Source organism: Plectrocnemia conspersa, unplaced genomic scaffold (assembly GCF_051122295.1).
Source record: "Plectrocnemia conspersa isolate PC_06_02 unplaced genomic scaffold, ASM5112229v1 ptg000001l, whole genome shotgun sequence".
Taxonomy (NCBI): Eukaryota; Metazoa; Arthropoda; class Insecta; order Trichoptera; family Polycentropodidae; genus Plectrocnemia; species Plectrocnemia conspersa.
This window is the reverse complement of record NW_028277165.1, coordinates 23,674,870-23,684,569: the sequence shown is the minus strand read 5'-3', so window position 1 is coordinate 23,684,569 and position 9,700 is coordinate 23,674,870. Positions and strand designations below refer to the sequence as shown.

General features: G+C 28.8%; 1 protein-coding gene across 1 annotated transcript in view; it reads left to right on the top strand.

The window, feature by feature from the left end:
- Positions 1-2,330: 2,330 nt before the first annotated feature.
- The window catches only part of LOC148239294 (GATA-binding factor A-like), a 51,743-nt gene continuing 44,373 nt past the window's right edge, over positions 2,331-9,700 (top strand). The window contains exon 1 of the mRNA XM_088185010.1: positions 2,331-2,559. The gene's annotated coding sequence lies outside the window, so the exon portion shown is untranslated. The remainder of the gene's footprint in view (positions 2,560-9,700) is intronic.

Genomic DNA, 9,700 nt, shown 5'->3' with positions numbered 1-9,700 from the left:
AAGATTAGTAAATAACTATAGACTGTAAAATTTTAAATAAAATATGAATCCGTAAAAAATATTGTTAATTAAAAATAGAATATTATTTCTTGCATTTTTTATTTGGGTTTGCAATTTGCATTTGTGAAATATTATCAGAAAAGTGTTTTTCTAACGAATAAAAAATATGCGAAATATACCTAATATACTTTCATATAATTTAATTCGCATAGCCATTGAATGTTCTGGAATTTTTTAATATTTACATATATTTAAAAATATTGAAAAATTGTACATATATCTCTAAGAATATTTTCAAGGTAATCAGACAGACAAGAACTAAGCTTATTAACCCTGTAAACTCCAGCGACTTTTTAGTGAATCCTCTGTTATTTCTTTTCACGCGTCAGTATCGCTTTCTAAAAATACCTGGCTTACTGATAAGTGAAGCTAGTATAGTATTAAAAAATGTAAATAATTTGCTAACATGTTTTAAAAAATAATTTTGTGTATATATCCTCTTCGGGGATTCCACAAGGGTCCAATTTAAGCTTTTTCACGTTATTTATTAATGACATAAAATTATTTTCTGTAAGCACATGAACTAAAATTGTTTAAATTCATTCGATCCATTGCAAACACCTTCATTATACAGGATGATTTAGTTTCTCTATAGAGATTTAGTGTCGGATAGTGCCATACTGTGTCATTTTCTCGATCCTTTTACCCATTAGTTTATTCTTACGATCTCTATGGAAACATTTTAGATAGAGAAATTTTCACTAAAGATCTCGGAACCACTTTTAAAAGCAAAATGAGATTCTCTCTACACGTAAATGACTTCTGCGATATTTTTTTCAATATACTAGGCTTTGTTATGAGGAACGCATTTCACTTTAAAAATCGTACTCTATGGCACTTAAGCTCGCAGCATTCTCAAATCGGGATTTATAATTTAAAATCCCAGAATAATAAAATACCCCCTTTTAAACATAAAAGTTCAGAATAAGTACTTGAGCTACCTTTATAAGAAGATATTTGGTAAGTACTTTTTTTAACATTTAAATTAAATTAATATTGTTAGAGCTTATACATGTGTTCATCGTTAACGTATAGATACCGATATATTTAATTAAAAGCTCTTAAAAATATGTCCTAATCAGCTTATTCATAAAAAAAGTTTAATTATTGCTAAAAAATATTTTTGACACAGAGTTGCGGTATATAATTCCATATAAACACTGAATTTTTAAATATCTGACATTTTTTCTGATTGATCTTTTCAGATTATATGTTTTGATGCTATAGCGGTTGGTCGCGCTTCGCTTGCCTCTGGTCTTCTTAGGGGAGAGAAATGATTAACATTTAACCTAAAACAAGTGGTTTTTAATTTATTTATTATTAAAAGTAGCACTAGAGACATAAACAGGACTTGTTTCAAATATCTAGCTAGCCATAAGAGAGTTTCTAATACGTTCTTACCAGTCGATATATATTTTAACTAGGGAAAATATAATTATAACTGCGCTAGTAAAATTATATGTTGCTCTGCAATGTCTATGAAACTCAATTTGACAGTTGCAAAACGTCTATTTGCTGTTCTAACATAAACCTAACATAATGAAGGCTCTAAATCTAATTATATATTTAGAACTTTCGTTAGATCAAGTCCAAAATATAAACTAAGCCAATTTATCTATTCGGAATAAATAAGCAGAAAAATAAGTTCGGACATTAAAAATATAAAATCTATCCTTATCGATATTACTACGAACTTTTGACATGAGAGTATTGATCAAAGTGTATTCAAAACGAATTTTGGTCAAAAGGAAGGTGCAAAATCAATTATCACTTCTCAGAATTAAAAAGTCACGTCAAAAGCAATAAAATCCTGTCGGTGCCGTCGCAGATTTTATTGCTTTTGACGTGGATTTTGATTGACAAAAATTTGATTTGAATACACTTTGATCAATACTCTCATATCAAAAGTTAAGACACATAAATATACATTTTTTTCTGTGGTTCATTTTTAAACCATTATAGATTAAATATTTTTTATAATATATGGAATAGACTAAGCTCACTACAAAACATCGATCTTCAATTTCGCCTTTCGAAAACGTGCAACGCGTCCATTAGGTTTAAGTGCCGGCACGTACCCTTAATTATTCAAAATCCATAAAATGAATTTTAATACCACCACACGTGAGCGCGGGTAATAAATAAACGTAAAAAACTGGGGGCACGCCTACCCAGAAGCATCCAGCCAATCACACAGAAGAATTTATCCCCACGTAAACGGCTTGGTTACAGTATCCGCCCCCCTGCCCCGAGCAAGAAACGGAGTCATCAGTCGTCACCGGATTGTCGAGTGCGTCGTTTCGTCACTGGAATGTTATCGTCGCATTGTTTATAACCTCAACGACTCGTGTGATCGACAACGATCCGTCTGTACACTCTGTGATTCGCCATCTTGATTGTGATTGATCCTGAGAAGTAGTGTTATCAATGTGCGAATTAACTATCAACTTTGAACGAGTGACTTGTTGACGTGATCTATTTTGGAGTATTGTTAAAGAGGTAAGATTTGATACCACATCTTATAGGTTAAGCTATACTCAACGCCTAAATATAAAAATAATATTTATAAATATTGCTATTGCCTCTCTGATATAATTGTGTTCGAATCATTTAAGTATAACAGTATACAAGCAAATTTAATTATCTTAACCCTTTAGTTGCCAATCATTTTGGGATACAGATGCACAACATCAATAATAATATGTTCAGATTTTTTTATTTTTCCTAAAGAAAATACCCTACAGCCAATTAAAAATGTATTCAATGATGACGTCTGATCAGATAAGCAATAACCGAAATATCAGATTTCGGCAGCAAAGGGCTATAAATATTTAGCATCCTAATTTGACATATTATAAACCTTCAAGTTTAATGGCTAAAAATGTTGTTGTATATAGATTTGCATTACGTATATGTAATAAAGAATACAATGTATGTATTTATTATAGTGTGATATTAAAAGCAAACATTTTTCATTGCAAGTCAAATTTAACCGTTTCACCGAGGCTGATATTTTTGTGCGCCATTTCAAAATTTGTTGAAATGCGGGGGGGACCTGAAAAGGTGCCCCCCTTCATTTTAAACATGAATATGCTATATTTTTTTTTTAAATATTAAGTGATTTACAGCCTTAAATTATCTTAAATAACCATATTATTAGGCTCAAATGTTAATTGCATTTTTGGGTGCCCAATGAATACTGGCGATTTTCTTGATGACTTCTATAGAAGCCATCGCGGTAATAGGGTTATTAAAATCTAACATATTTTGGGAAAGAACAGAGCCAAAATAGTTATAGAAAGGTCAACATATTTATGTATTGTTTACATTTAAAGATAAATATATGTGGATGAAAACTATTGTTCTTTACATGATACACTACATTATAAAATATGCAAAAATGCAAGGGTTTACGTATGTTTTAAATTATATAAACAATATTTACAGAATGTATTTTTTGACATTATAATAATGCCAAATTCAAAAGATTAGCTAAATTAATCTCATCTTTAATTTGAAGATTTATTGATGATGCTATGATTTATTGATGATTAATTATTTAAACGTCTATTTTTCATCTCGCAAAATTTTATATATTCATAACAATCTATACATTTAGTATTTTTTGTTGTTGTGGTTGAATACAAGATATTCTCTATGAGCTGAAATTAAAGAATTTCAGTACCTATTATATTTATATATGTATATACGACCTAATTTGATTCTAATTAATAATCACGATATTCATCCGTAAGATTAGGAAAATATAGGCAAACCTAATTTGTGGTGATAAATCAGAATCATAATTAAATAATAATTACTAGATCCAATCCCATAGAAATGATGAAATTGAAAAACAGTAAGGTCTATATGAGATTCGATCTTTCTAACATTTTTAAGCAGATGTATAAAAACTGAAACTTTAAGCAATTTCGTTGTAACATATCTCAGTCGTACAGCTCTATAAGTGCTTCGAATAATAAATCTTATTTTAAAATAAAATTCAGAACATACCTTTTTTATAAAAAAAAACACTTGACCTTTTTTAAAGATAAGATTACAAAATCGCGCTTGTAAACTATAAAAAATTCATGCTTTTAGACTTATTTTAACCGTTAAAGAAAAACGATTACCAGAAAAATGCAGGTAGTTAACTTTTTGTTCTAAAAATATGATAATATTTTAAAGTGCTACTGAGTATTTGTGGAATGAATCATCGCAACCGTTTCTGGTATTATTTTAAACATTAAAAAATAAGCAAAAAAGCATATTATAATCAAAGGCATTTAGTACACGTTCATAATTAATCTGAAGCTCATTTATAATACACACTATACTTTTTTAAAAGCATTCTCATATATTGATGTAAATAAATATAAATTCAATTAATTTAATTATAATATAATCTATATGCATAAAAGACATACATATATTTGAAACATTTTCAGCGATTTTTACATATGAAGCAATTTTACTATTTAATTACAACTTTTGCGAGTGGTTAATATTTTTTATGTAAGAAAAAGAGGGAAATTTATTATTATCGCCTTATTGCGTGACCGTGACTATGCGCCCTATTTTCTAATACATTTATATATTACACATACCCACACAACATGTGTGTACATACAATACATTAATTACACACATGCACGCATGAAAACGTTTTATAAATATTTTATTCCAAATTCCGGATGTTTGGAAGTTTACTATTTGTATGCTGATAATGAATCAGTCGATATAATATTATAGGCATGCTAAGTTTTTTTTCATAATATGAGAACCTTTATTCACAAGTCATGTGTGTATGATTGTTTCAATTTGTATCCTCTGAATAAAAAAACTTGTCTTTCCGACGCGTCCAGGTAAACATTTATGAATGAAGACGTCGACAACTCACCTTGCCATTCACATGTTAAAACTTAGTCAAACATACAGGCTGTAAATAATATAGCAATAAATATGATCCTTTTGTCTTGCCCCGTCTTCATTCATAAAACCAGGTATTTGTGTTATTTTTAGTACCTGTCTTGAAATGGATCCTGGCGCCATCGTGATTAGACGACAATACGCCTCAGTGCAAAAAGCATTTTTTTTAAGATGTCCAAAATGATAAGAATATCTTATCACATTATCATTCAACGGTTTTATATGTACTAATCCTGTCACGTTTTCAATATTTTAACTCTATTTATCTCATTAAGAATTAGATGAAATTGTATCAATAAAATAATAATACGTAGTTATATAATAAATAAAATCATTAGAAATAAATAGAATAATGCTTATAAAATAAAATTCAATAAATTTTATTTATTACCAATACCGATATGTTTCTTTATATTTTCAATTACGATTAAAAATATTAAAACTGGCTATTAAAACACATATTATACAAATACCAATAAAACGTAATATTTATTCATCATTTTTATGTTATTTTATAGATCATCAAGAGAAGTATAACTATTATTAGAATTATCGTAATTCGTAAATAAGCTGATAACTATTGAAAAACTTAAAGGATTATCTATCTCAATCTATCTTTAAAAATATAATCACTGTAATAGGGTGGATTGTTTTTAAAAATAAATTATAGTTATAAAAACTAAAAAAATGATTATATTTATATACATAATCTGATTTATTTATCAAATTTTCGATATTATACTATGTTTTGAAAATATGATAGCTATTCTTACAGATATTACTATGGACTTCTAATATAATAGGGTTGATCAAAGTATACTCAAACCGAATTTTGGTCAATAGAAGAGCGCAGAAACAATTATCACTTCTCAGAAGGCAAAAATTCACGTCAAAAGCAATAAAATCGTGTCGGCACCGACAAAGTGCGAACGCTCGTTACTGAGCGTCAGTGGCGTAGCGTAAATTACAAAAATATCTTGCCTTTTTTATTGACACTGCGAAGGCGACGGCACAATTTTTTTGCTTTTGGCGTGGATTTTTGACTTCTGAGAAGGAACAATTGTTTTTTGCGCCTATTATTATTTATTCGAAAATTATATTACGATGTTAAAATATATATATATATATTGCCATTATTGTCATGAGGCTCGGATTCATTGTTTTCCTAGGGCCCAGGTTTGCTCTCTGCGGCCCTATCCCCAAAAATTTTAGCACACTCATCCTGGTGCATCCATTTAATATGTTGAAAAATATAGATTGTATATTAATTTTGATAAAAATTATTTAATACCATATTATGAAAATTTCTTACACACAAAGAAAATTATATATTTATTATGTAAAAATTTACATAAGAAAACTAACAGAGAAATATAAAATTTGCTTCTAAATGTAATTAATTACCACATTGGATAAAGCTACTGGAGTGCTATCTTAAAATAATATTTTTTATTTTTTTGAAATCTGATGCATGCATTAGTAAGTCCACATAATGGTAATTTTCTTAGATTAGTTGAACTGTTATATATACAATATTAGCGAAATATGTTTTAAAAATTCGTGCTGTAAAAATACAACAGAAGAATGCAGGTTTATTATTTTTCAACGGATATACAAAAGGAGTTTATTTGATCATTAAAATTAAGAGGGTTAAATATTTTTCTATTATAACTAATGCGACTCTAGATTTATCTGCTAAGGAACAAACAATATTATTTATTCGTTACGACAAGTTTGGATAAATGGAATTTTTAATTAAATTTTGTTACAATTTCTGATAAAATGGGTCAATAAATTGCTAGCCAAATTTTAAGTTTGTTTCAAGAATTAAAATTGAACTTTAAAAACTGTGTTAGACAAACTTATGATAACGGAGCCGATATGGTAAGAAATTTGTACTTTTTCTGGTTGTGAAAACTTTCTTAACTCTCTAAATCTTTTTGGAGTAGATTCAACAGAAGCTTGCAAAGAAGTAATAACTTAATTTAGTAATGTTTAGTAAATTTATAGTTTCTTTATTGGAAGTGCAAAAAGATAGGAGATTTTAAAACAACATTTAGCACTTTATACATAACATTTAAAAAACAAGATGGTCAGCGAAGCTAGAAGCAGTAAAACCAGTAGCACTAACTTTGAAGTCTTTGCGATCTGCTTTGAATAAAATCGCTTTAAAAAAACTCCAGGTTGATGCACAAACACAGATTCCTGCTTTTAAAAATATTTGGCTAAAAATATTACTGTAATATTACATCAAATAAATTTCATTATTCTGTACAGTAACATTTAATATATTAAAAGATAATATTGAATACTTAATTAATAAACATTGCAACTGAAAATTAAATCACTACAGAATTTAAAAATATTTTTATTTAAACGTATTTGATGAAATTATTAATTTAATGTTTTAATAAAGATTTTTTAAAGTTTTATGGAAATTTAATGAAGTAGATTATGATAATATAGTATCATGATATTTTGATGCAAATTTTTCCTAGGGAAATAAAAATAAATAAATGACGAAATTTTAAAAGAACTAATACTGCTGAAGCGTATTTACAAATCCAATTTTAAGCTAAGCAGAACTAATAAATTATCTACATATTACTAAACGATTGTGTTTCTAGTTTTTTAAACTTTGTCTATAAATGTACAATAGCAGTAGGTGTTCTGTATTTAGTAGTCTGAAAAAAATTGCCAACATTGATTGACTATTCTGAAATAATAACCGAATTTTCTAAAGAAAAAAGCGCGTAAAAGTTATGTGAAATAATTAAATGTAAAAAATTAGTTGTCCAATGCCTTGCATTTTTTCTAAAAAGCCGTTGCTAAGATTATTAGAAAAAAATTAGTAGAATGATCAATGTTATTAGGATTTAAAATCAAGATTTAACCATACACATAAACCATTAAAGATATCAATCTATTCTTAAAAGACGTACTCTCTGTATTGTGGTGGATTTTCATTAAAATAAAAATCAGAATACTCTATACAAAATGGGATAATATTTAAACGCTATCTGATTTATTGATCAAGTTCGTAAGAATGACTTTAAATATCGAGAAAGCTATATTCACAATGGAAAACATTCGTTATTCAACAATAATTGAAATCGTTCAATCCGGTTTTTGCCATTTTCACAAAGTACAGAATACCACAAGCATTTTTTTTATCTCACTATCATTTTAGAAAGGTTTCAATATGCATTTAACAGGTATGGCTTTTTAATGCAGCCATTTAGGGAACCATTCAGCCATTTTTAAAACTTTGTCCTAAAAATAGTTTAACAGTAAAGCTTTATCGTTCATTCTAAATCACTAATTTGTTACAGTTTCTCATAAAAAGCTTAATTATTAGCATAGTCTCTGCAGAAACGTAACGAGAATTTATGTAACATCATTAATTAACGCAGCTTTAAATTACAAAGCTTTCTTACATCCATTGAAACGAGTATATAAAGATGAACCCCCTCATTATGAATATAGAATACGAACGTTAAGGATTTCCCGTATTTTCAACGACTATGTTATGCTAATTTATCACCATCATTAATACGAATCCAAAGATTTTCGTCTCTTGGATTAGGCGCCACATCTCAGTCCTAGGCGTCGTCTTCAACCGATGCTTTTAAGGCTGTTCGTTTTATACGTCGTTAACGCTGGATGAGCAAGTTTCTGAGAAGACGTTTTTCGTGTCCCCGGCGCCTAATTATTACATGTCCTACTTCTTATTGATTGGTCGTCCGTGAGAATCGAACTGGGCGCATTACAGATGCCCTCTTGTCACCTTATCTCAGGCGGCGACACACTATAAAGGACGAGTCGCGACACAGTAAAAACCTTTTTACTTCATCATGTGTGTGTGCTTCTTTTTTTACACCCTGCCTTTTTTCCACCTTTCATTGTAGGCGTCGAGCGCATTTGACTGGCAATGATGCTGCGGATGCTTCGATACATTGCGCGGGATGTGCTCTCGATCGGGTGGCAGATACATGATTTGCAGTTGTGAGAAATTTATAGAGTAGCAAAAAAAATTTAGGCTTACTACAATAAAAACAAGAAATTATAGTATTTATTTTCTCATTGCCCAGTGGGTCCCAAACTATTATTATTAATATTAAATAAGATGATGTTCGCTCCAATTTTTGTCTGATCTTCGATTAATCCTTAATTGTTCAATTTACTCATCACATTATTTATTAATGTCGTAAATATTGCAGTTACATATTCAAGTTTTCTTCTGTGTGTAGATTATTTAAAATTGTTTAGATTCATCAGATCTGTTGCAGACTCTTTTTCTCTGCATATTGATTTAGATTATAAATATATGGAGATAAGTTTCCGTCAACCGTTTGAATGTAGTAAAAAAATGCATGACATTTAATGAAATACTATAAATTTTAATAAAATCGAATTATTAAAAAAAAAAACGCCCCTGACTAGCCAGCTTTTGCTCCCCCCCCCCCACACAGTGGAAAAAGCTGTAATGACTTCTAAATCATAAAAAAAATCTAAAAAAATCGTCTTGAATTTATCCCGAAAATATTTTTTTAAATATGTCATTTTAGTAAAATCATATCGGAATACATTTTCACCGGTAGATATTAATTTTTTTAGTGAAATTATAATTTATCTGGCAGGTGTTAGTAAAATTACATGACTTTAACTTTTCTATACATACAATAGTAATATATACATTAACATACTTATC